The sequence below is a fragment of the Schistocerca nitens genome, chromosome 1 (genome assembly GCF_023898315.1).
Source record: "Schistocerca nitens isolate TAMUIC-IGC-003100 chromosome 1, iqSchNite1.1, whole genome shotgun sequence".
NCBI lineage: Eukaryota > Metazoa > Arthropoda > Insecta > Orthoptera > Acrididae > Schistocerca > Schistocerca nitens.
In genome coordinates this window covers 369,219,470-369,226,338 of record NC_064614.1, presented here as the reverse complement: position 1 = coordinate 369,226,338, position 6,869 = coordinate 369,219,470, and the positions used below count along the sequence as shown (strand labels likewise).

The following is a 6,869-nucleotide window of genomic DNA, read 5'->3' as shown; positions in this document are numbered from 1 at the left end:
TTGGAACTCGGCATTGTGTTCTTCGAACTACTCCATCAAACTCCTCACCATGTGACATGGCGCGTTATCTTGGTGAAAAATGCCACTGCTGTCAGGGAAATATGATCGTCATGAAGGTGTGTACGTGGTCTGCAACCAGTGTACGATGGTCCTTGGCCGTCATGGCACCTGGCACGACCCCCACTAGACTCATAGATGCACACGTGAAATGTTCCCCAGAGCATAGTGGAGCTGCTGCTAGCTTGTCTCCGTCCCTAAGTGCAGGTGTCACGGAGCTGTTCCCGTGGAAGACGGCGGATTCGCGCCCTCCCATCGGCGTGATGAAGAAGGAATCCGGGTTCATCAGACCATCCAACGCTCTGCACTGCGCCAACCTCCAGTGCTGATGGTCACGTGCCCATTTCAATCGAAGCTGCCAATGTCGCGGTGTTAACATTGGCACATGCACCGGTCGTCGGCTCCGGAGACCCATCGTTAAGAGTCTTCGGTGCACTGTTCGTTCAGACGCATTTGTACCCTGCCCAGCATTAAAGTCTGATGTTAGTTCTTCCACATTTCGCCTCCTGTCCTGTTTTACCAGTCAGCAACCCTACGACGTCCGACTTCTGTAATGAGGTGTGACCGCCCAACCCCACGACGTCTGAACCTTCTTTCGCCACGTGTTGAAGACATTCACCACAATACTCCTCGAACACCAGTCAAGTTGTGCAGTTTCTGAAAGCTAGTGCGGAGCCTGCAGGTCATCACAATCCGCCCTCGGTCAAACTCAGATAATCTGGGCGCCTTCTCCATTCCACATACGGAAGGCAAGTTTACTGATACATGCACCGTGCATGTTTCTGACAACAGACATTCCTCGCCAGGTGACGCTGCAATCGCCTGGACGTGTTTATATCGATAGGAGGTCGATGGTCACAATGTTCTGGCTGATCAGTGTACCTTTCGCTCGGATTTGTGCTTATGTGAGGGGGAGGAAGCAACCGTAGCCTGCTTAGGGAACCCTCCCATCATTTGCCGGGAATGATCTGAGGAACTACGGAAAACCAAATTCGGCATGGCCAGCCACAGAGTTCAGGCCTGATTTTTAAAAATAATCAGATTTCCATCACACTATCCAGGCTCAGGATGGTTGAAATCAGCTTGTTGTTGTTGTTGTTGTTGTCTTCAGTCCCGAGACTGGTTTGATGCAGCTCTCCATACTACTCTATCCTGTGCAAGCTTCTTCATCTCCCAGTACTTACTGCAACCAACATCCTTCTGAATCTGCTTAGTGTATTCATCTCTTGGTCTCCCTCTACGATTTTTACCCTCAACGCTGCCCTCCAACGCTAAATTTGTGATTCCTTGATGCCTCAGAACATGTCCTACCAACCGGTCTCTTCTCCTTGTCAAGTTGTGTCACAAAATCCTCTTCTCCCCAATTCTATTCAATATCTCCTCTTTAGTTATGTATTTTACCCATCTAATCTTCAGCGTTCTTCTGTAGTACCACATTTCGAAACCTTTTATTCTCTTCTTGTCCAAGCTGTTTATCGTCCATGTTTCACTTCCATACATGGCTACACTCCATACAAATACGTTCAGAAACGACTTCCTGACAGTTAAATCTATACTCGATGTTAACAAATTTCTCTTCTTCAGAAACGCTTTCCTTGCCATTGCCAGTCTTACATTTCATAAGCACCATAATCATATCTTTTTTCAATTTTATTATTTATAATTTGCTATTTACATTTTGTACATTTTTCCGTCTGTATACATATTTTGATAAATTTAGTCAAATTTTTGTAGGTACGAGATAACTTTCAAGAAATCCCTTATCACACTATCCTCCTCGTACTTTTTACTATTTTTTCCAACCTTTCATTCCGTATCACGTGGACAGTTTTCTTTTTTTTATCTTCCATAGTCTGCCCTCATCAGCGTGCACGCTGAATTTTCTGTTTCTCTTTTCATACATCTAGTTACGTCATTGATTTTAGGATTTGGTTAAGTAAACATGTCATTAATTTTGTAGTTCCAACCTTCTACAGCGTTGGTCGTTCGATGTCGCCATTTGTAGCAACTCCAAGGGTTAATAGTGTTTTCTTCATTTTACGACCATCTATCTACAAAGTAGTCAAAAACCTCAGAAAGCCTGGGGACATCCAGTTCCTGTGAACGTATTTCGATGCAGCCATCACATACATCTTCAGGCTGTAGAAACGCAGCCGGCCGCGGTGGCCGTGCGGTTCTGGCGCTGCAGTCCGGAACCGCGGGACTGCTACGGTCGCAGTTTCGAATCCTGCCTCGGGCATGGGTGTGTGTGATGTCCTTAGGTTAGTTAGGTTTAAGTAGTTCTAAGTTCTAGGGGACTTATGACCTAAGATGTTGAGTCCCATAGTGCTCAGAGCCATTTGAACCATTTTTTGTAGAAACGCAAGCGCAGCATACATACGAATTTGTTGTCTCACTTCTTCATTTTCTTTGTGTTAATGAGTGAACCCTACATCTTGGACTTTTTTTACAGACACACTTCTTCAGGTAGAAATAACATCCATGTACTGCGGCAGTCGGTTGTACAGAGATCGCTGGTGATTTGAAATCTACAGTCACGTTTGCAATTTTCCATTCTGGAATATTTTCCACCAATTTTCGGAAAAGACGGATGTATGTCTCTTTTCTTTTGTTCGGCAATAATTCAAAGGCAACTGGATAGATGTTTGTCTCATTAATATACACCGAAAGTCGGGGTAAATGGTGTATATTCGCTGCAGCATGTAATATCCACGCCTATATTTTTTTCAGAAAAATATTCACGACAGCACTGTGTGTGGAATGTGAATGAACATTTATCGTATTCTCATGAAATTAATAAAAAGACTTCGTTAATAAAATAATAAATATTTGTTGTGAATGATATAATTTAATATTTTGTAAAAAAAACTGTATTTCAGACAATACACATGGAAAAAGATAATGAAAATCTCAATCTTTTGTTATCTATGATTCTTCTAGAAAAATCCTGCTTCTTGTTCGAACTGTTGTACTGATAGGATGTGATTGATGTCTTGTAACACATAAGTCTGTAAAAAACTGTATTATGTTGCTAATTCAATATTTGAAAAATAGAGTTTGTGTGTCATTGAAATGAACCTTCTTTGTTTGGAGTTTTATTTCATTGTAATTCTCGTCCTATATAAATGTTAAATTTTCTGCTCAGCTACGAAAGAGCGCAGCCATTAGCGCTATTGATCTACAGCGCGGTTTATTGGTAAATGCTGAATAATAAGCGATTAACGTTGAGAAATATTTTTAAATGTTAATGCATATATTGAAGGTACAAAAGGATTTAATATATATTATTTGTTAGTAGTAAAACAGGGCCTGAAGCACAATCGATAAGTGACTGTCTTATGTTAGCCGCCATATTAGTGAAATATTGGGAGACCTCGTCTGAGGTGTGGAGGAGCCTCCTCCAGTGGCTATTGAACACAACGGGTGCAACCTGCTGTGGATAGGGGCTCTGTGGGCACAAGCGATTCTGTACCTGCCGCTTGGGTTCTGAGCCATTTTTGGTTCCTACAAGCGGCTAACTGAACTGATGAAGGCACCTAGCATTGCATGCTCACTATTTGTAGTATTGTACCCAGAGTCGATAGCAGTTCTCTTGGTTTGGAGCAGAGTGGAAGATCTTAATCAGAGGTTCAAACGATTCCGCGATGATACTGGATGCGAATTTATTACTCTTGATATATGTTAAAGAATTGTACTGCTCCGCTCAATAGATCAAGCGTACACTACACGCAGGAAGCTGCTACTAGTGTAGCAGATTGCGTGTGGCATGGACGTTGGGGATTTGTAAGTTACAGGAACTGCTTCTTGGGATCAGAGATGAATTGTCTGGCTAAATCGAAGACAGATCCGCCACATTATACAGAGAGAATGTTCGTCCTTCCACACTGATATTAGAAGAAGTTAATATGATATTAGTAAACTGTCGTAGCATCTATGGTAAGGTCCAGAATAATTATCGCTCGTTAAAAGTGATGATGCCCAGATAGTATTAGGAACAGAAATTTGGTTGAAACCGGAAGTGAACAGCAACGAAATTATAAATTCTGAATGGAATATATATAGCAAATATAGGTTAGAATGAAATTTTCACTCTACAGCGGAGTGTGGGCTGATATGAAACTTCCTGGCAGATTAAAACTGTGTGCCGGGCCGAGACTCGAACTCGGGACCTTTGCCTTTCGCGGGCAAGTGCTCTACCGACTGAGCTACCCAAGCACGACTCACGCCCCGTCCTCACAGCTGTAATTCCGCCACTACCTCGTCTCCTACATTCCAAACTTTACAGAAGCTCTCCTGCGAAAGGTCCCGAGGTCAAGTCTCGGTCCGGCACACAGTTTTAATCTGCCAGGAAGTTTCACATATAGGTTAGACGCCACTTCCATCCAAATTTTCATTGCAGTAAAGAGTTCGATAGTGTCTAGTAAAGTTATTGCAGTTCCGAAAGTGAAATAGTCTGGATAAACGTAAGCGTCAAAGACAGGTCAAACATGGTGACTGGTTGCTTTTATAGATCGTCTATGAGAAGAGCTGTAGTGTCAGAGCGCTTCAGAACAAATAACGAGTAAAATCAAATGTGTGCGTTGCTAACGCCTCCCATCGGGTAGACCAGTGCGTGTCTGTTTAGTTCAAGCCACTTCGGCCACTTGCATGTCGATGAGGATGAAATGATGATGGATACAACACAACACACAATCCTCGAGCAGAGAAAAATGTCCAACCCCAGCTGTGGAGGCGGACATAGCTGATCACGGTACTGTAATAGGCGGATAATTCAGGTTGTTATCTAGAGACTGGGACAGTCAGGCAATTAAAACTGGTGTCAGAGAAAGCGATTTGTGTGAGACTGATCTGAATGTCTTGTCTGGAAATTATTTGAAGCACCTAGTTAAAGAATAAACGCTTTAGGGCAATAATTTAGGTCTCCTAATGACAAACAGACCCGAACTTCTCGAGCCAGTTAACATCGAGGCGGAATCAGTGATCATAACGCTGTGATAGTATCAATGACCATGGTTATTACAAGGAATATTCGGAAAGGTAGGAAAATAATTATGGTTAACAAGAGAGACACTTTACAAATTGCAGAGTATCCGATCTGTCATTCTGTTCTGATGACGAAGATTGGAGGACAAACGGATAAAATTCAAGAATTATACAATATGTGTGAAAGAAGTACGTCTGATAACAGAGAGAAGGCCGAAATACTGAGTTTCGTCTTTCGAAAATGTTACACCGCGCAAGACCATAGTGTGGTTTTCCTCTCAACTGTCGCATTAATGCCGAAAAGTGAGGTATTGAGATAAACGACAGCGGAATAGATAATCAACTGATACTGCTCAAAATCGGACAGAGACTACGCGAAACAACTCTCACACGTTCTAGCAGTATTTCGTTATAGATCACTGGAGCAAACGAAGGGTACCTAGTGACTGGGGAAAAGCGCAGGTTCTTCCCGTTTTCAAGAAAGGCCGAGGCCGCTGCAGAGATGCACACGATTATAGGTCTATACCGCTGGCCTATATCTGTTGCGGAATTATGGAAAATCTTTTACGCTCACGCATAATGACGTTCTTGGAGATCAAAAGCCTCACCTATAAAAATCAACATGGATTCCGCAAATGGAGACCTTGTGAAACTCGGCTCCTCTGTTCGTCGATGAGATACAGAGCCCAAGGTGCTCTGGTAGATGCCGTGTTCCTTGACTTCAGGAAGGCATTTGACACTGAACGAGTGGATACTGGATGCGAATTTATTACTCTTGATATATGTTAAAGAATTGTACTGCTCCCCTCAATAGATCAAGCGTACACACACGCAGGAAGCTGCTACTAGTGTAGCGGAGTGCGTGTGGGATGGACGTTGGGGATTTGTAAGTTACAGGAACTGCTTCTTGGGATCAGAGATGAAGTTTCGAGAACATACCTTCACCGAAGAGTCAAGCAGTATATTGCTCCCACCTACGTATATCTCGCGAAGAGACCATGAGGATAAAATCAGAGAGATTAGAGGCCACACAGAAGCATACCGACAGTCCTCCTTTCCACGAACAATACGAGACTGGAATAGAAGGGAGAACCGATAGAGGTACTCAAGGTACCCTCCGTCACACACCGTCAGGTGGCTTGCGGAGTATGGATGTAGATGTAGCTCCATGAAAACGGTGCCCAGTGAAAGTTGCTCCCAACCAGAAATCTGTGAAATCTGCGCCCAATGCCTGCTGCCTTTGTGTCACGGATTACCTGACCCGGACCGTCGTAATTACTCTAAACAATCTGCTCCCCAGACACTGCAATTACTGGGCCCCGATAGACCTCCTCTGCGACAGTATCCGACTCTCCGAACAAACAGTCTTAGTACCGCTCTAGCTGTCGTAGAGTTGATGTCGCGTGAGTTGTGTATTTCTGTCACAGTAATTGCGATACGGAAGTTTCAACGATCATTCTCGGTATGCCACATTGCCATTATCAATGTTATCTTACATAGTGAAGAGAACGAAAGAAAAGGGGACTATGACGTGGCGCTGTTACAAGACAGAAAGCAAGCCACTGCCGAGGAATGATTAAGACCAAGGATTCAAAAAATAGTTCAAATGGCTCTGAGCACTATGGGACTCAACTTCTGAGGTCTTTAGTCCCCTAGAACTTAGAACTAGTTAAACCTAACTAACCTAAGGACATCACACACATCCATGCCCGAGGCAGGATTCGAACCTGCGACCGTAGCGGTCTCGCGGTTCCAGACTGCAGCGGCGAGAACCGCACGGCCACTTCGGCCGGCACCAAGGATTCGACGGTGCTTTTTTCACTCTATCA

General features: G+C 43.7%; 1 non-coding gene across 1 annotated transcript; it reads right to left on the bottom strand.

Annotated features, from left to right (window-relative positions):
- Positions 1 to 4,198: 4,198 nt before the first annotated feature.
- Positions 4,199 to 4,273, bottom strand: Trnas-cga (transfer RNA serine (anticodon CGA)). The gene has a single exon. It is a non-coding gene; the product is annotated as a tRNA-Ser (tRNA).
- Positions 4,274 to 6,869: the final 2,596 nt, after the last annotated feature.